Raw genomic sequence first — 21,469 nt, 5'->3', positions numbered from 1 at the left:
TTCTAAACTCAATTACGTAACCAGCTAGTTCGTATCTGTCTGGTAGTTTTAGCCTTGGCCGACCAGCTTCTTTTCAATTCAGGAGTGGTGGCCTGCCCAGAATACCCCTACAGACAAGACATTATTCACACAGTGAAGAAAGGTCGGGTGGGAGGGGGCAGTCAACTGGCTGCTTCCTTACACGGTTGTATTTATATAGAAAAAATGTACTTCATAGAATATATTATAGTATAAAAAAAATTGAAGCACTATTTCAAAACAGTGTAACTTCCTTTACATGATTTGAGCATAATGCCAGTTGAAAGACGAACATAAATATCATGTTCTACCATACAAACGGACATAAAATAATCCTCAGATCAATATCAGTAAATAAACTGTTCTATTAATCTGAAAACCAAAGCTAGACAGGATAGACTCACCAAGCAAGAGTACATCAGGTCAGAAAAGCTATTTCTTGATCTAAAAACACACCTAGATTCATTTTATTTATGATCATACTTCATAGTAAGGGGGGAGAAAAAAGCGGACTAAGCTGAATAGGAGGGATTTGTAGTTTTGGGGTTAAGCTTTTGCTGGAGAGTGGAGACACATATTCACATAGCGCCATATCACTTTGAAGCAGAATCGCTCTGATTCAGCAACCTCTCTTTCTCTGCCGCTACTCCATCTTCCACAGTAACTGCCTTTTCCTCTACACTCTGAGACCCCGTCACCTTTGCCAAAATGACAAACGACATTCCACCAGCAACATTGTTCAAGCATCTCAAAACTACAACCGACGTCTTAAAAACCATAGGAGGGAGAGCTTTGGCTAGCAAGAACTCAACACCATTAAGCGTTTGGTATCTTAAATTACTTCTAACACCCATATGAAGTGCCCAAGTTCCAACATTTAAAAGTGTTGGAGGAGGCTTATTTGGTGTTTCAAAATTAGGATCCATCTTCTTCCTTATCATGATTAAACCATTAGAAATTGCAGTTCCAATAAGTCCAGCAACAAACCCAACAGCAGCAAACAGAGTTCCTTTATAAAGTAATGTCCCAACCCGACTCATCAAACCATAAGCACCAGGCTCAAACATGTGGCTTGTTGGACAACTAGCAAAAATAAAAGGCAGAGCTTGACTAGAAACAGCTGATGTCGGCGCCAAAAGATACATCAACACAAAATTCAAAATGGAATCAACAACAAGCGTGGAAAATACAAAATCCAATTTATTAAGTCCAAAGTTAGGACGAGATGCCATGTCTCCAATGACACAGGCAGTCACACTAACCAATTCCTCCATAAGAACCTTAAAAGGGAATTAGAATCGGCAGCAACTCTTGATCTCCAGCCATTAACAAAAGCACCAATCGGTCCAAAACTATCCCACAACGACTTAGAATCATCTGATTCACCCCCACCACTCCAATCCCCATTACCACTATTCCCACCCCCACTACCTCGTCCCATCCCAATGTCACCACCCCCAGCACAAGGAACCTGAAGCAAATCAGAGCCCCATTGTTTAGAACCCACATGGCTGGTTCTTAAAGGGTTAAAGTTAAGATTTTTCGCAAACGTATTGTCAGAAAATCTGGGTGTGGCACCAGAAAAGTAACGACTTTGATTCTGATAGTAGACGGGAAGTAGAGAGTACCGAAGTTGAGCCACTGCCGACATATTTTACCAGAAACCAACCTACTAGGAGATAATAGAGATCAGTAAAAAATAACAAACGAGGCAGTTCTGTTTTCAGCAAAAACACAAAATGGACAGCTGAAACGAAAGAGATAATGAGAAAGAAAAAGGGGTTACCTTTCTAAGTTTTTTGGAGAGATATAATACAAAAAACGGGTTTAGTTTCATCAAGAACACATGACGTATAACTTAAACGAAATAGAGAAATCAAAAGGGGTACCTAGAAAAAACACACAAAAAAAACAAAAAAAAAAGCTAAAGGGGTTACCTTTCTGAGTTTTTTAGATGAAAATTTTGGATTTTGTTTCAGCAATTTGCAAAAAATGGACCACTAAAATGAAAAAAAGGGAATAATAAAAGCAAAAGAATTACCTTTCTAATGTTTCTTTGGGGAGATAAAGATGAATTTTCGCAGCCGCTGCTACTCATATAGGCTAAGATCAGCAGAGGGGAAAGAGAACCGTAGAAGCCCACTATATTCAACTGGAAAAAAGCAGTAAAAACAGAGTAGTGCAAAGCAAAGATTGAAAGGAATCTAAAACCCTAAATATAGGTAGGGTGACTAGGGTCAGACCGTTGCGTGGCGGGTCGGGCCGAGTTATTTCCTTGAGTATGAAGAGGATTTTTTTTGCCCGTTTGAGTAGGAAGATATTTACCATATTTTCAAAGCATCATAGGTATATTCTATTCATACCCTCTTACGGACACTAATAAAGAAAATAATCACACTTTAATAGAGAGTGAATCCAAAGTATCTTGATTTCAAACGAGAATCTGGAGAGGAAAAGGAAAGGAAATCCGTAAAAAAGGTAGAGCGTCCGACGTCGTGGCGAAATCATCAAAAGTTACCGGAGTTACACGTTGCAAAACCCACCAACAAAATGCCCATAGTTTCCTTTTTTGACTATGACATTAGTTTTAGTATAATAAAATTTAATAAGCTATTAATGTAATTTAATATATTATAGTAAATCATTTATTATATATTGCAATTTTTCAATAGATTTTATTAATTTTTTTATAGTTATTATTTTAATAATATACTTATGTGAATTATGTTTACATCTTTCGTACATAAAACTTAAATCAGTATTACTGGCTTATTTATCTTTGATTATGGCCCATAGCCTTGGTGGTTATTTTATACTGATTTTCTTATCATATTTGAGTTTTACTTTTCTCTTAAAGGAAAGTTAAAATATAACCATAATTACTTTTACTTTTCCGGAAAGGAATATAATTCTCTGAAAAGTTTTGGACATCTATAAATTAAAGACATTCTTCCCACAACTAGAACACAATGTAGCCATTAAAAGAGTCTTGTTTAGGGGGACAAAGAGAAATATATATATATATATATATATCCATCCTTATATGCAGGTCAATTGACCAAAATCATTTTATTATATCCTTATATGCAGGTCAATTGACCAAAATCATTTTATAGTATATTATGTCTTTTTAGTATAATTCTCTTTGTCATTAGATTTGTCGTGGCTAAGATTTATTTTGTTAGCTTCCGTATAACGCCTTGTTATTTTCGACAACAAGTGGTATTAGAGCTAATGGTTCAACGAGGTTGAAGACAGATTCAAGGCGGATTCAGATCAAGTTGCAGCCAATTTGACGATAATGAAGACTTTTTATCCCAAAAAAAAAATATCCGGAATACTACATGTGGAGATGAATGTTCAATAATATTTTCAAAAATCCTGCTGCTGCATATACAAAAATAAAAACTATTTTTAACACATGCTTATGGGCTCCAATTTTAACTCATGCTTACTTTTAACGCATGGGCTCCTACTTTTAACACGGCTCACTATTAACGCAGGTGTCACGCCCCAAAATCGAGGAGCGCGACCGGCGCTCAACCGAGTGAACCCGACCGAGTAAGCCTGTTAGATTTTCTTCTATCCAAACTCATCCACGAATGAAGATTATACATATTTTCATTAATTAGACAAAAACGTGATCATGTCTATAATACCAATTCATTACCAATAGTTTTCATCATTTTTACAGTCTCAAATGGGCCAAGTAATACAACCACAACACAACATAGTTTGTCTTTTCCAGCACCAGTACACAACCCACACTATGTCTACGGAGCCTTTATAGATAAAGAAGAGTACAATGATAATGTCGGCAACAAGGCCCCGGCTATACCTCAAACAGAATACACACAGAACAAAAGATACATGACCCCGAAATGAAGTGGGGCTCACCAAGTCAGCTGGGAAGAAGGTGTACTGCTATCACTGATCAATACCTCCTGCTGTGGAACCACCTGCATCCATTTAAAGATGCAGCGCCCCCGACAAAAGGGACGTTAGTATCGTCGAATAGTACTAGTATGAAAACCAAACACCAATTTAAGAATTTAGAAATACAATATGAATATGATGAATCAGGGCGGCAACAAAATAATATAGATAACCATTTAAACCAGAGCAAGATTATTAAGAGCTATCAATAACATTTATAGGATTTAGGATGAGATCCTCTGTAACCATCTTCACATAAAGCGACCCCACCGCCTCACCCGATGTATGCGGGTGGAGGTGTAAGTACAAGACCACAACTCTACTCAAGTGGCCCTGTCGCCTCACCCCAATGTATGCGGGTGTATGTATAACCACAGTACCAAGAACCTAAACAAAACGGCTATGCCGCCTCACCACAATGTATGCGGGTGGAAATGCATCAACAATATTAATACCAACACAAAGCGGCTATGCCGCCTCACCCCAGTATATATATATATATATATATATATATAAAGTACTATTTATCATTCCTCGACTTGCGTACGTAGTCCGTATAATTTTTTGAAAAGTTTTTATGTGAAAAATGGATTAAAATATGAAATAGAGCTTTAAAACTCAACTGAGTTGACTTTGGTCAATATTTTGAGCAAACAGACCTGGATCAGTATTTTAACAATTTCGGTAGCTCCGTATCGTGATTTGGGACTTGGACGTATGCCCGAAATTTAATTTGGAGGTCCCTAGCTCAAGTTATGACCATTTAACGGAAACTAGTAATTTAAAGGCTAAAGATTTTCAAGTTTGACCACGGGGTTGACTTTTTGATATCGGAGCCGGAATCCGATTCTGAAAATTTGAACAGCTCCGTTATGTCATTTATGACCTGTGTGCCAAATTTGAAGTCATTCCGGATTCATTTAATATGCTTTGGCACGAGATTTGCAAATTGAAAAGTTTAAAACTCAAAGTTCGAATCGGGGTGTGAATTGTAATTCCAGCGTTGTTTGACGTGATACGAGACCCCGAGTAAGTCCGTATTATGTTATTGGACTTGTTGGTATATTCGTACGGGGTCCAGAGTACCCCGAGAGTGATACGGATTGAAATCAGATCAAGAATTGGACTTGAGCAAAATCTGTATTTTTCCTTCTGCTGTAATCGCAACTGCGGATGTTTCTAGCCGGTGCGAGCTCGCAAAAGCGAGCCTTCGATCGTAGATGTGCCCGGGCTTGGTTGGGCAAAAGTCTGCAGGTATGGAAACCTGCACGCACCCGCGCGTCCGCAGAAACGGACCAAATGATCGCAGAAGCGAAGGCAGCTCAAGTGCGCATTTTTCCTCCGTAGGTGCGAGGCCTCGCCTGGCAGCCCCATTTCGCAGATGCGAGCTCGCATGTGCGAGCCCAGGCACCGCAGGTGCGGAAATGCCTGGGCAATGTATATATCGAAGAGTCTGTTATTTTTACTCATTTTGGTCATTTTGAGCTCGGTTAAGGCGAATATTTGGGCGATTTTCACGGAAAACATTGTGGTAAGTGTTCCTTATCCTATATTGATTATATTTCATGATTCTATACTCGTTTATATCATGAATCCGTGAATTTATGAAAGAAAAATCAGATTTTTCTAAAATCTTCCAAAAACGAGAAATTTAGATTTGAAGGTCCATTTGATATCGGAATTGGACAATTTTTGTTTGGTTGAACTCGTATTGGAATAGGTGTTCGATTTTCGTAATTTTTCGGGATTTGAGACGTGGGTCCCACTGTCGAATATTTTAATAAATTTCGGATTTTTATCCGGAAAATTAGTAAATTCATATGGAATTAATTCATATAATTCGTATTGAGTATATTGAATTGTTTATGAATAGATTTGAAGCTTTTGGAGACGAATTTAAAAGGAAAAGTTGTGGTTGAGTAATTGATTGGAATTTGCAAAGCGAGGTAAGTATCGTGCTTAACCTTGACTTGAGGGAATAGAACCCTTAAATTAATTGTTATGTGAATTGCATGTGAACGGCGTATAGGCGAGGTGACGAGTGCCTAAACATCATTAAATTAATTGTTTGCATAATTATTTGAAAATCCTAAATTTATTTTAATACATGAATTAATTATTATAATAATTGTTTCTCTCCTATTTTTTGCCAAATATTGATTCTTAAATTCCTGTAATAATTGCTACATGCTTATTTGAATTATGTGCACTAATTGCTACTTGACATTTAGCATATTAAATATTAAACTGTCTATTTTCTCCCTGATTTCCAAAATAAATTGTTATTGCCATTGTTTGTTCATAAATAAATTATAATTATTGTGTGCCTTGATGCTTAATAGTTTTTCATTGGACGTGGTATTTATTGGAGTAATTTTTATTTACATTATGAGCTGTTTAAAGTTATATATATATTGGGGGAACGGGTTGCACGACGCAATGGAAATGAAAGTAAATATATCTATATTGGGGGATCGGATTGCACGCCGCAATAGACTTATTTAAAAGTCAATATTGGGGGATCGGATTGCACGCCGCAATAGACTTATTTAAAAGTCAATATTGGGAGATCGGATCGCACGCCGCAATAGACTTATTTAAAAGTCAATACTGGGGGATCGGATTGCACGCCGCAACAGACTTATTTAAAAGTCTATATATATACTTGATTGAAATAAATATATGATAGACTTGATTAAAAGGAATATATTTTGAGAGCGGGTTGCACGCTGCAACAGAATTGGTTGAAATAATAATGGATTATGACTGCTGAGTTGGATTCAATTATTATAAATGGGTTACCTGATTTATTTTCTATTATTTGTTGTTGTTATTAATATTGCGTACAGGTTAATGTAAGTGAACCGCCTTAGCCTCGTCACTACTTCGTCGAGGTTAGGCTCAGCACTTACCAGTACATGGGGTCGGTTGTACTGATACTACACTCTGCACTTCTTGTGCAGATTTTGGAGTTGGTCCCAGCGGCGTACCATAGACTTGCTCGGATTTCAGCTACCAGAGGAGACTTGAGGTATAACTGCATGGCGTCCGCAGTTCTGAAGTCCCCGTCTATTTTACTTTAGCTGTGTGTTTATTTCCAGACAGCTTTATTTTATTCAGACCTTTATTTGTAATTATTCTAGAAGCTCGTGCACTTGTGATACCAATTCTGAGATGGTATTTAGACACCGTTGTTTTTATGGGTTATTTCACTATTTTTCAAACTTTGCTTCCGCTTTTGTTTCCTTGATTATTAATAATTTAAAAATGGTTTAAAAATTTGTTAATATTATTCTAACGTTGGCTTGCCTAGCAAGTGAAATGTTAGGCGCCATCACGATCCGAATGAGGAAATTTTGGGTCGTGACAGTTGGTATTAGAGCACTAGGTTACATAGGTCTCACGAGTCACGAGCAAGCTTAGTAGAGTCTGAAGGATCGGTACGGAGACATTTGTACTTATCTCTCAGAGGCTATGAAGTTTAGGAACATTATCACTTCTGTCTTATTCTGTCGTGCGATTTTATTCTATCATCGATGATTGAACTATTCTACTCTTATTCTCTCGCAGATGGTGAGAACACGTAATACCTCTACCGATGGACAGGGACCAGAACCCCCGGTGGCAACTATGGCCAGGGGAAGAGGTCGAGGGCGAGGTCGTGCTAGAGGCCGAGGTAGAGCTCAGTCCAGAGCTCGAGCAGCTGCACCTGTTGTAGAACCTCAGGTGGACCTTCAGGAGGAGGTTCCAGTTCAGAATGTACCAGTTGGACCAGTTTAGGTCCCGGAAGGATTCATAGCCACTCTAGTATTTCAGGACGCTCTAGTCCGTTTAGTAAGTCTTATGGAGGGCGTGGCCCAGAATGGTACATTTCCAGTGGCACCAACCGTCTCACAAGCTGGGGGAGGAGAACAAACTCCCACTACTCCCACTCCGGAGCAGATGGCTCCCCAGAATCAGGCTCCAGCAGCCCCGCCAGTTAGGGTAGTTCAGCCAGTTGTTGCGGCACAGATCGGTGATAGGCTCGCTATGTCTTTTGAGGCCTTATTGAGATTGGATAAGTTTACCAAGCTCTTTCTAGTTCACTACAGTAGTACACCTTCTGAGGACCCACAAGATTATCTTGAACGCTGCCATGAGGTGCTGCGGAACATGGGTATAGTTGAGACCAATGGGGTCGATTTTGCTGTATTTCAGATGATGGGTTCCGCCAAGAGGTGGTGGAGAGATTATACATTGACCCGACCAGTCGGATCACCTGCACTTACCTGGGAGCAATTCTCTCAGCTATTTCTGGAGAAGTTCCTCCCTATCACACTGAGAGAGGAATTTCGCTAGCAATTTGAGCGTCTACAGCAGGGTAGTATGACTGTTACTCAGTATGAGTCCCGTTTTGTGGATTTGGCCCATCATGCTCTCCTTTTACTACCTACGGAGGGAGAGAGAGTGAGGAGGTTTATTGAGGGACTCACTCACCCTATCAGACTTCAGATGGCCAAGGAAATCGGAAGTGAGATTTCTTTTCAGGTGACTGCTAATGTCACAAGGAGGATCGAGATAGTTCTTGCACAAGAGAGAGGGCAGAGGTCCGATAAGAGGCCTCGTCAGTTCGGTGGTTTAAGTGGTGCCTCGTCTGGAGGCAAGGGTAATTTTGGTAGGGGTCATTCTCCCAAACCGTTTCATTCAGCACTTCATGTATCTCCCGGTGCTTCAGGGAGTCACGGTCCTATTATGCCTTACTCTGGACAGCCAGTATTCAGTACACATTCAGCTCCTATCAGTGCATCACCATTCCAGAGTTACTATAACGGTTATCCGGCCCATTTGGGTCAGCCTCAGCTTCAGCAGCCACGACATCAGGATGGGTGTTATGAGTGTGGAAACATTGGTCACATCAGGAGGTATTGCCCTAGATTGGCGAGTAACAGATCTCGACAAGATTCTCATGCCATCATACCGGCACCGGTTGCTTCATCGCCTGCTCAGCCAGCTAGAGGTAGGGGTCAGGCAGCTAGAGGGGGAGGTTAGGCCATTAGAGGTGGAGGTCAGGCCATTATAGGTGGAGGTCAGACCGTTAGAGGTAGAGGCCAGCCAGTTAGAGGCCATCCTAGAGACGCAGTTCAGAGTGGTGGGGCCCAGCCCCGATTTTATGCTTTTTCAGCTAGGCCTGAGGCCGAGTCATCTGATGCTGTGATCACAGGTATTATTCCAGTTTGCCATAGAGATGCTTCAGTTCTATTTGATCCAGGATCTACTTATTCCTATGTGTCCTCCTATTTTGCTTCATATTTGGTTGTGCCTTGTGATTCTCTAAGTGCTTCTGTGTGTATTTACACCGGTGGGAGACTCTGTTGTAGTAGATCATGTCTATCGTTCGTGTATGGTTACTATTGGTAATCTTGAGACTAGTGTGGATCTTCTACTTCTTGATATGGTAGATTTTGATGTCATCTTGGGTATGGATTGGCTGTCTCCTTATCATGCTATATTGGATTGTCATGCCAAGACAGTGACCCTAGATAGTGACCCTAGCTATGCCGGGGTTACCTCGGTTAAAGTGGAAAGGAACTCCTGGCCATTCTGCCAGTAGGGTTATTTATTATATGAAAGCTCGGCGCATGGTAGAGAAAGGGTGTCTAGCCTATTTGGCTTATATTCGCGATCCCAGTGCGGATGTCCCTTCTATGGACTCAGTACCAGTTGTTCGTGAATTTCCAGAAGTATTTCCTGCAGATTTGCCGGGGATACCACCCGACAGAGATATTGACTTCTGTATTGATTTGGCTCCGGGCACTCAGCCCATTTCTATTCCACCATACCGTATGTCCCCGCCAGAGTTAAAAGAATTGAAAGAGCAGTTACAAGACTTGCTTGATCAGGGATTCATTAGACCTAGTGTCTCGCCCTGGGGTGCACCAGTATTATTTGTAAAGAAGAAAGATGGCTCTATGCGGATGTGTATAGACTATCGACAGTTGAACAAGGCTACTATCAAAAACAAATATCTGCTGCCAAGAATTGATGACTTATTTGATCAGCTTCAGGGTGCCAAGATATTTTCGAAGATCAATTTGAGGTCTGGTTACCATCAGTTGAAGATTAGGGCCTCTGATGTCCCTAAAACACCTTTTCGAACTCGGTATGGGCATTACGAATTCCTAGTGATGTCATTTGGGTTGACAAATATCCCAGCGGCATTTATGGATTTGATGAATCGGGTGTTCAAGCCTTATTTGGACTCTTTTGTGGTTGTATTCATTGATGATATCTTAATTTACTCTAGCAGTCGAGAGGAGCATGAGCAGCATCTTCGAAGTGTGCTTCACACTTTGAAGAATAATCAGTTATATGCCAAGTTTTCAAAATATGAGTTTTGGTTAGACTCAGCTGCCTTTTTGGGGCATGTGGTATTGGCAGAAGGCATAAAGGTGGATCCTAAGAAGATTGAGGCTGTTCAGAATTGGCCTAAACCTACTTTAGTTACAGAGATCCAGAGTTTCCTGGGTTTAGCAGGTTATTATCGTCGGTTCGTGGAAGGGTTTTCATCTATAGCAAGTCCATTGACCAAATTGACCCAGAAAGGTGTCCCATTCAGATGGTCAGACAAGTGTGAGATGAGCTTTCAGAAGCTCAAGACCGCTTTGACTACGGCGCCACTATTGGTATTACCCACAGGTTCAGGATCGTATACGGTATATTGTGACGTATCTCACTTTGGGCTTGGTACAGTATTAATGCAAGATGGAAAGGTAATTGCATATGCGTCGCGGCAATTGAAACTTCACAAGAAGAATTATCCTGTTCATGACTTAGAATTAGCAGCTATTGTTCATGCGCTGAAGATTTGGAGGCATTACCTCTACGGTGTCTCGTGTGAGGTATTTACTGATCATCGCAGCCTTCAGTATCTGTTCAAATAAAAAGATCTTAATTTGAGACAGAGAAGATGGTTGGAGTTGTTGAAAGACTATGATATCACCATTTTGTATCACCCCGGAAAGGCCAATGTGGTGGCCGATGCTTTGAGTAGAAAGGCTGTGAGTATGGGCAGTCTTGCGTATATTCCGGTTGGTGAGAGGCCATTAGCTGCAGATGTTCAGACTTTGGCTAATCAGTTCGTGAGGTTAGATGTTTCAGAACCTAGTCGGGTTCTAGCTTGCACAGCCGCTCGGTCTTCTTTATATGAGCGCATCAGAGAGAGGCAGTATGATGATCCTCATTTACTTGTCCTTAAGGACACAGTGCGGCACGGTGATGCCAAACAGGTTGTTGTGGGGGAAGATGGGGTTCTGCGAATGCATGGTCGTATTTGTGTGCCTAATGTGGATGGGCTTCGTGAATTAATTCTTGAAGAAGCACACAGTTCCAGGTATTCTATTCATCCAGGTACCGCCAAAATGTATCAAGATTTGCGGCAACATTATTGGTGGAGGAGAATGAAAAAGTATATAGTTGCATATGTAGCTCGGTGTCTGAATTGTCAGCAAGTTAAGTACGAGCATCAGAGACCTAGTGGTTTGCTTCAGAAGTTAGAAATTCCTGAGTGGAAGTGGGAGCGTATCACTATGGATTTTGTTGTTGGGCTCCCACGGACTCTGAGAAAATTTGACGCAGTTTGGGTCATTGTGGACAGGTTAACCAAGTCAGCACATTTCATTCCAGTGGCAGTTACCTATTCTTCAGAGAGGTTAGCTGAAATTTACATTCGTGAGATTGTCCGCCTTCCTGATGTGCCCGTATCTATTATTTTAGATTGAGGTACGTAGTTTACCTCACATTTATGGAGGGTTGTACAGCGTGAGTTAGGCACGCGGGTGGAGTTGAGTACAACATTTCATCCACAGACAGACGGACAGTCAGAGCGCACTATTCAGATATTGGAAGATATGCTCTGCGCTTGTGTTATAGACTTTAGAGGTTCTTGGGATCATTTCTTGCCACTTGCGGAGTTTGCTTATAATAATAGCTACCAGTCGAGTATACAAATGGCTCCATATGAGGCATTATACAGAAGGCGATGCCGATCGCCAGTTGGTTAGTTTGAACCGGGAGAGGCTCGATTGTTGGGTACCGATTTGGTACAGGATGCCTTGGATAAGGTCAAGATTATTCAAGATCGACTTCGCATAGCTCAGTCTAGGCAAAAGAGTTATGCCGACCGTAAAGTTCGTGATATTACATTCATGGTTGGAGAAAGAATATTGCTCCGGGTTTCACCTATGAAAGGTGTAATGAGGTTCGGAAAGAAGGGCAAGTTGAGCCCTAGATATATCGGACCCTTTGAAATTCTTGAAAGGGTGGGTGAAGTAGCCTACAAGCTTGCATTACCACCTAATTTATCAGTGGTTCATCCGGTGTTTCATATGTCTATGCTCCGAAAATATCATGGTGATCCGTCCCATATGTTAGATTTCAGCTTAATCCAATTGGACAAAGATTTGACTTACGAGGAGGAGCCGGTGGCTATTCTAGCCTGGCAGGTCCGACAGTTGAGGTCTAAGAGTTATCCTTCATTCTGGAGCAATGGAAAGGTCAGCCGGTAGAGGCATCTACCTGGGAGTTTGAGTTGGACATGCGGAGTAAATATCCACACCTTTTCTCCAGCTCAGGTACTTTTTCTAACTTCGTTCGAGGACGAACGTTTATTTTAGAGGTGGAGAATATGATGACCCAAAATGTCATCTTTAAATTTAATAAGTAATTTTGTGTTTTAAGACCTCAAAAAGCACCATTTATCATTCTTCGACTTGCGTTCGTAGTCCGTAAAATTTTCCGGAAAGTTTTTATGTGAAAAAAGGATTAAAATATGAAATAGAGTTTTAAAACTCAACTGAGTTGACTTTGGTCAACATTTTGAGCAAACGGACCCGGATCAGTATTTTGACAGTTCCGATAGCTCCGTATCATGATTTGGGACTTGGGCGTATGCCCGGAATTTAATTTGGAGGTCCCTAGCTCAAGTTATGACCAATTAACGGAAACTAGTAATTTAAAGGCTAAAGATTTCCAAGTTTGACCACGGGGTTGACTTTTTGATATCGGAGCCGGAATCCGATTCTGGAAATTTGAACAGCTCCGTTATGTCATTTATGACTTGTGTGTCAAATTTGAAGTCATTCCGGATTCATTTATTATGCTTTGACACGAGATTTACAAATTAAAAAGTTTAAAACTCAAAGTTCGAATCGGGGTGTGAATTATAATTCCAGCGTTGTTTGACGTGATACGAGACCCCGAGTAAGTCCGTATTATGTTATTGGACTTGTTGGTATATTCGTACGGGGTTTCGAGTACCCCGAGAGTGATACAGATTGAAATCGGATCAAGAATTGGACTTAAGCAAAATCTGTATTTTTCCTTCTGCTGTAATCGCACCTGCGGATTTTTCTCGTAGGTGCGAGCTCGCAAAAGCGATCCTTCGATTGCAGATGTGCCCGGGCTTGGCTGGGCAAAAGTCCGCAGGTAAGGAAACCTGCACGCACGCGCGCGTCCGCAGAAGCGGACCAAACGATCGCAGAAGCAAAGGCAGCGCAGGTGCGCATTTTTCCTCCGCAGGTGCTAGGCCTCGCCTGGCAGCCCCATTTCGCAGATGCGAGATTTTTCTCACAGATGCGAGCTCGCATGTGCGAGCCCATGCACTGCAGGTGTGGAAATGCCTGGGTAGTGTATATATCGAAGAGTCCGACATTTTGCAGTGTATATATCGAAGAGTCCGATATTTTTACTCATTTTGGTCATTTTGAGCTTGGTTAAGGCGAATATTTGTGCGATTTTCACGGGAAACATTGGGGTAAGTGTTACTTATCCTATATTGATTATATTTTATGATTCCATACTCGTTTATATCATGAATCCGTGAATTTATGAAAGAAAAATCAGATTTTTCTAAAATCTTCCAAAAACGAGAAATTTAGATTTGAAGGTCCATTTGTCATCGGAATTGGACAATTTTTGTTTGGTTGAACTCGTATCGGAACGGGTGTTCGAATTTCGTGAGTTTTTGTGGGGATTTGAGATGTGGGTCCCACTGTCGAATATTTTAATAAATTTTGGATTTTTATCCGGAAAATTAATAAAATCATATGGAATTAATTCATATGATTCGTATTGAGTATATTGAATTGTTTATGAATAGATTTGAAGCTTTTGGAGACGAATTTAAAAGGAAAAGTTGTGGTTGAGTAATTGATTGGAATTTGCAAAGCGAGATAAGTGGTGGTTAACCTTGACTTGAGGGAATAGAATCCTTAAATTAATTATTATGTGAATTGCATGTGAACGACATATAGGCGAGGTGACGAGTGCCTATACGTCGTCAAATTAATTGTTTGCATAATTATTTGAAAATCCTAAATTTGGTTTAATACATGAATTAATTGTTATAATAATTCTTTCTCTCCTATTCTTTGCCAAATATTGATTCTTAAATTCCTGTAATAATTGCTACATGCTTATTTGAATTATGTGCACTAATTGCTACTTGACATTTAGCATATTAAATATTAAACTGTCTATTTTCTTCCTGATTTCCAAAATAAATTGTTATTGCCATTGTTTGTTCATAAATAAATTATAATTATTGTGTGCCTTGGTGCTTAATAGTTTCTCATTGGATGTGGTATTTATTGGAGTAATATTTATTTATATTATGAGCTGTTTAAAGTTATATATATATTGGGGGAACGGGTTGCACTTCGCAACGAAAATGAAAGTAAATATATCTATATTGAGGGATCGGATTGCACGCCGCAATAGACTTATTTAAAAGTCAATATTGGGGGATCAGATTGCACGCCGCAATAGACTTATTTAAAAGTCAGCACGCCGCAATAGACTTATTTAAAAGTCAATATTGGGGGATCGGATTGCACGCCGCAATAGACTTATTTAAAAGTCTATATATATATATATATACTTGATTGAAATAAATATATGATAGACTTGATTAAAAGGAATATATTGTGAGAGCGGGTTGCACGCTGCAACAGAATTGGTTGAAATAATAATGGATTATGACTGTTGAGTTGGCTTCAATTATTATAAATAAGTTAACTGATTTATTTCTATTATTTGTTGTTGTTATTAATATTGCGTACAGGTTAATGTAAGTGAACCGCCTTAGCCTCGTCACTACTTCGTCGAGGTTAGGCTCAGCACTTACCAGTACATGGGGTCGGTTGTACTGATACTACACTCTGCACTTCTTATGCAGATTTTGGAGTTGGTCCCAGCAACGTACCATAGACTTGCTCGGATTTCAGCTACCAGAGGAGACTTGAGGTATAACCGCATGGCGTCCGCAGTTCTGAAGTCCTCGTCTATTTTACTTTAGCTGTGTGTTTATTTCCAGACAGCTTTATTTTATTCAGACCTTTATTTGTAATTATTCTAGAAGCTCGTGCACTTGTGAACCCAATTCTGGAATGGTATTTAGACACCGTTGTTTTTATGGGTTATTTCACTATGTTTCAAACTTTTCTTCCGCTTTTGTTTCCTTGATTATTAATAATTTAAAAATGGTTTAAAATTTTTTTAATATTATTCTAACGCTGGCTTGCCTAGCAAGTGAAATGTTAGACGCCATCACAGTCCGAAGGAGAAAATTTCGGGTCGTGACATATAAATATATGTGGGTGGTGGTGCCACAACAATACAAAAACTATACACAAAGCGGTCGTACCGCCTCACCCCAATGTATGCGGGTGGAGGTGCAATCCCACAATACCATAATCCCTACACAAAGCGGTCATGCCACCTCACCCCAATATATGCGGGTGGAGGTGTATCACAATTACAATCTCTACACAATTTGGCATAATAATTTTTACATAAATCACGACTTGAAATTATAACATGTGGATACACAATCCATAGTTTGGAACACATCCTCAATTTATAATGCAATATGATAAGAGCATTTGAAATACGAATTGAACATATATCTTTATCACAAAATTTATCGGAATACTCGATTTGTAATCAACATCTTAGAACTTACAAGGATAATGGGAATTCCAATCCTTAAAGAAGAGTTTAGCCAACATACCTCACTTGAGCTTCCTTTCACTCTAAATATTCCGAAATTCTTACCAACTTCAATCTATTTTAGAAATATAACAAATTGAACCAAAATTAGGAAGATGATCATGGTTCGAGCTCATTTGAGCATTTTATCAAATACTAGGTGTGCATAAGGTTTCAAGGTCCTTTTATGGAGGATTCCATCATCTCACAACCCAATCTTTACCATGCTTAGTTCAACAATCTTCCTACACCTCTTGATATCACATACATGTAAAATAAACAACTCTCATGCCCAACAATTATCTTGCTAATTACCCATTTTTAGATAATTTCAAAATTAGGGGTTGGGGTGTAGAATCTTACCTCTAGGATAAAGACCTAGTGAGTTTTCCTTCTTAATATTCCAAAATTTGAGCAAGAATTGAAGAACAATTATTGAGGAACACCTTCTCACTCTAGGGCACCCTCTCTCACTCTAAAATGTCAGATTTTAGCTCAAAAATATCCCAAAGCGTGTATTTAATGAAGTAGGGTCGGGTTTCAAAAACCCAAAAATGGAGCTCCGGAACAAGGTCTGTGATCGCATAATCGATATACGGGCCGTATATCGGTCGCATAATCGATATGCGGACCGTATATCGGTCGCATAATTGGGGACCAAAATCAACCAAAACTTTGTCTGTGTCTGCGGTCACTATGCGGCCCGCAGACCTGTTCTGCGGTCGCATAATGAACCGCAGAACAGTTATGCGGTCGCATAGTCGACTACAGAATTGCATCCAAACTGACCCTCTCCTGCCTCACTTCTGATAACGACAAGGTCGGGAATCCAAACTAGAGTAAAAATTTGAAAAGTAAATGCGGAAGCAATAACAATAAGGAATTGAACAACTAGAACTAAAGGGCATAAAATAAAGGATATGGGAAAATTCAAGGAAAGAATTCTAAGAACTTCCAAGAACGCAAGTTCTATAGCCTTGACAAGATCAAAGCAACAACGTCTTGATTTATTGAAGAAATCAAACGCCTTTACTTAAAAGCAAATCAAAAACAATAGATTCGGATCTTGACCGCTTTACGAGTAACTTGAGACAACAATTAATAACTAGTATTAATCGCCTTCTAAGAATACCACAAAGAAATCAAAGATATCACAATAGAGAAGTAATCTTACTACCTTGAACTATGAACTAGTAAAGGTTGAAAGATAAATCTCAAAGCACAAGTAACGAAGGTTCAAAAGAACTCTCAAAGTATGATACACTTAATCAATAATCAAGTGTCTCAATGAATGAGAAGAACTCCTTATTTATAGGAGTACTAAGGCATAAAAAGTCATTACAATTAGGTAGGGGGCTGCTAAGGGGTAACAAAGTCATCAAAATTAGGTAGGGTGGTTGCTAAGAAATAAGAAAAGTCACAAAATTAGGTAGGGGGCGGCCAAATCCCTTTGGGGCAGATTTGGGCCTTAAAACTACTAGTTTGGGCCATTGGTTTGGACTCCAATTGGGCTCCATTTCAAACACCCCAATTTGGACCTCTTTTAAGCTCATTTTGGGCTCTTCTGGGTGCCCTTTTGCTAGATTTCAAGGGCCGAGTTCGGGACTCAATCTTTCTCCTCTTGGACTTCAATTTGGGCTACCAAATAATTGTAAAACTTGTATAATTTATCTCCTTTGGTCTTGAGCTCGTCCTCCACAATTAAAAGCTTCTTTATTTGCACTTGAAGTCTAATGGCCTTATTTTGTAACTCTTTAGCTTGACATATTATTAAAGGCCATCTTTGAGATTCCAAAGCTTCATCATTGTCCTTGAATAGAGTTGAGCTTCCTAGGATGCTATCAACTTCTGCGGCCATTATGCGGCCATTATGCGGACCGCAGAGTGATTCTGCGGTCGCATAATGGACCGCAGAAACGCATTTGGCTGCCAAAAATTTTTCTTTACTTTCCAGTGCATTGTTCAACCCAAAAAGTCCGAGTCGCGGCTCGCAAGCTCGTCGCGAATAATTTCTACAATCCTCACACACGTAAGGATTTTGAATACACAATCTGTTACAGAGAATTTTGGCATTCATAGCCTGCCGTTATATATTTATCAATGGCTCTCATTATTGTTATTTAAGAGGGGCTTAATCTTAGAACATTGTTCCCTAGGTATAGCTACAAATAGTGACTTCAACAGCCATTGTAAGACACGAATTTTCTGATAAACTTATGCTACACATTATTCCAAGCTAAATAATACCTTATTTTCTATCTTACAATACTCTTATTTGTTGCCTTCGGAAGCCCTACTCCCGGAACCAAGTTATCTGCTATTTTATCTTGATTTCAACGCTGTCTTGCATTTTATTTAATTTGTTTATATTTTTGGGATCAAATTGATTCGCTTGTCTATAAACTACGCTATAAATTTAACTTTACCCTTTACGGGTAAACAGGTGCCCACTGTGGGGCTTAGACAGTTGCGTAATTGAGTTAATCTTTGCATCTATTACTAATCTGTTTGATTCTTTATTTCTTAGCAAGCATTTTGAACCTCAGATAATAGCCTTGGCTTCTTGAAACTGTACATTTAACTGGGAGGCTTCTTGGTTGAGGTCCATCACTTCCTGCTCGCTCTGCTGCAACCGAGCCTCCAACTCACCGACTTCAGTAGCTTATGCTTCCAGCACCGGGAGGCGAGTAGCAACTTGGTCCCTCTCGGCCAACTGTTGACCCCACTCAGACGTAAGATTTTCTTTATCACGGATCAACTTTTGAAGGCCCTCAGAAGCAAGAAAGTTGGCATGCGAAGCAAAATCCCAAGTTAAAAATCCCGTCATAGCAAGTCAAGAGGAAACAGACAGTAAAAAGAACAAGTAACATACCACTGTTGCATTATGCATGACATTATTTATTATACACTCCCTCGAAAGATAGTGTATTTTCTTCTTGTCTTTCTCTGAAGCCAGCGGCTTCAGGTAATTAGCGAGTTCCACCGGCCAGGACAGCAGATGGTACTCGGTAGATATCGAGAGGGAGACACTCCTCCTCCTCTGGGGATCTGCAGAAGAGGCCAAATAGTTTTGCCCCAAATTCCCATGGTCTGGGGACTGGGGACTGGGGAGGAGGGACATCCTCCTCTCGGGTGTCTGCGGTCGGTGGGGGTGATGTAGCAGTTACTGGCGACGAAGGTATGGCCGGCGTGGAAGGGGATGAAATTGATGGTGTTATGGGTTGAGAAGTAGCTGCGGCAAAGGCAGTGCTGGTTGTTAGCTGCTCACCAACCGAAGACGAAAGAGGCCTGGTACTCAGCCTCATAGTACCGGGAGCAATAACTGGGACTGGAAAGGGAGAATTGACATTCTCCACCAAGTCTAACTCTCCCCAAAGCGCTTGGGCATCGTCCCCGATTGGGGTTATTAGCTCTTCAGGTTGAGCATTCTGTTGAGCTGATGAAGGTCGTTGTCTCCTTTGTAGGGAAGACCATTCATTACTAGCTTCCCCATCATCATCAATCACCACCGTTACTGCGGCTGGCTCGGGGGTAACTTTTTTCACCTTTTTGTTCTTGCCCACGACCGAGGAAGAACGCCACCTTTTTGGTTGCTTGTTCTTCGGCCGGGGACTCCAAGAGGAAGCTCTTGCACTGGAAGCAGATTTGATGGCACTAGTTTGGGTGAAAGACTCCTTCAACAACCTTGTAGCCTTCGCAGGATCAGCCAAAACATCCTCCTCAGGGATGGTAACAGAGCCCTGTGGAGACCTAAATTCAACGAAAAAAGAGGTTAACCAATTTTCTTATGCACAAAAATGAGATGAGGGCAAAATCAATTTCAGGAGTCAACTTACCATGAATTTTAGCCTTTCACCCGTATTTAGGGGCCAGTTCTTTCCACCGGCGGGTCTCAGGCATGGTAATGTCCAGAATTTTCTGAACCCACTGGTCCAAGCCTTCAACCCTTGGTGGTGTCCACCGAGTTGCTGAAATAATGACAAGAGAATGATCAACAACGACATGAAACAACCTTTTTTCAGAAAAAAAGACAACTTGCGTGTAAGGGTCCAGGACTCAGGAAAAGATGGAGTTGTGGCCGGGATGATATCCCTGGTGGCAACAATGACAAACCGCTCCATCCTTCCATGGTTGTTGTCATTATCCATGCTGGTGAGCAAATCATGGTGGCCACGTTTGCTAAAATTTATTACTTCCCCACAGAAAATCTTGGGGGAGTAAAGATTCATCATGCAAGCAAGGGTGATCTCCTCCTTCATCTCCTAGCTCAACCATCGTAGACAGGCCACCGTTTTCCACACCGAAGGGCCCACCTATGCCAAACAATCTGGTATTTGTGGCACAACTCCAAAATCACGGGGTCAATTCCCCTGCTTAAAGAAAATGCACCAAAGTAAATGGGTATGTATAAACGTACACGAAACCCTTCTTGGAGAAGGTTAATCGCTCCACCAGTACGAGAGCAATGATGTTCAGATCATGGCAATCATAATCCTCCTTCACAGCAGGAATGCTAGAAGGGCGGATGGAAAAAGGGTATATGCCAACACCCCAAGTGTGAGAACTTGAAGAAAGAAACTTCTCTTCGAAGTCCTTGGCTCTGTTGAGTCTTTTAGGAATGATGGTGCTCACCGTAAGGGGGTCAACATCAACGGTGATTTCTTTATCTTTGTTCTCCTTCGGACCCCCACTGAAGTAAGAACCTGAGTTCTTGGAAGAAGAAGCCATGATCAGCAGAAGGTGATAAGAGTTCTCTGAAGAAGAAGATTAAAGAAGAGTGAAAGCAGGAAAGAGTTGAATGCAAAGAGGTTGAGAGAGTTTGTAGAACTATGAAGTGTAAAAGAAGCAGAATGAGGCGTATAAGTAAAGGAATAGGCGGCTAAAATCATGGCCATGATTACCTCGAGAACAGGCAAAAATATTGCTAAATCGTAGAGTAACATGTGTTCGGGATATTAAATACGGAGAGACATGCGTCTAATCAAGCATCAGAAACTTTTCAGAAGGGTTCAGAAAATTTTTCGCCAAGAGAGGAATCTTTACCAACTTCCCGATTACACAAAGATGTGCCACCGGAAAGCAAGGGGACTATCTGTATAGGATAAAATCGGTTCACATTAAATACTCAAATGATAGAACGACACGTGGAACCAGAGATCGACGGAAGACGAAATGAGTGGAAAATAAGACCGGACAACAACTTCGGTTTGCACCAGGCAGACCCCGAAGGGAACATTGTTAACGAGGGTAAACAAATATTTGTCACCAGATGACATTCAATGAAGAATATTCCTCAGTATTAAATACACAATCCATTACAGAGAATTTTGGCATTTATAGCCTGCAGTTACATATTCATCAATGGCTCCCATTATTGTCAATTAAGAAGGGCTTGCTCTTAGGACCATCGGATAGCATCAAGGACAAGGATAGAGTTTTAGAAGCTCCAAGAAGGCCATTGAGAGCAAAGAGGGAGGTAAAACCTTTAACC

The 21,469-nt window shown here is 40.6% G+C and overlaps 1 pseudogene; it reads right to left on the bottom strand.

Moving 5' to 3' along the window:
• Positions 1-229: 229 nt before the first annotated feature.
• On the bottom strand, positions 230-2,436 carry LOC107781252 (protein RETICULATA-RELATED 3, chloroplastic-like; annotated as a pseudogene).
• Between the last annotated feature and the right edge of the window lie 19,033 nt (positions 2,437-21,469).

Source organism: Nicotiana tabacum, chromosome 2 (assembly GCF_000715075.1).
Source record: "Nicotiana tabacum cultivar K326 chromosome 2, ASM71507v2, whole genome shotgun sequence".
NCBI lineage: Eukaryota > Viridiplantae > Streptophyta > Magnoliopsida > Solanales > Solanaceae > Nicotiana > Nicotiana tabacum.
This window is presented reverse-complemented; position numbering and strand designations above follow the sequence as displayed.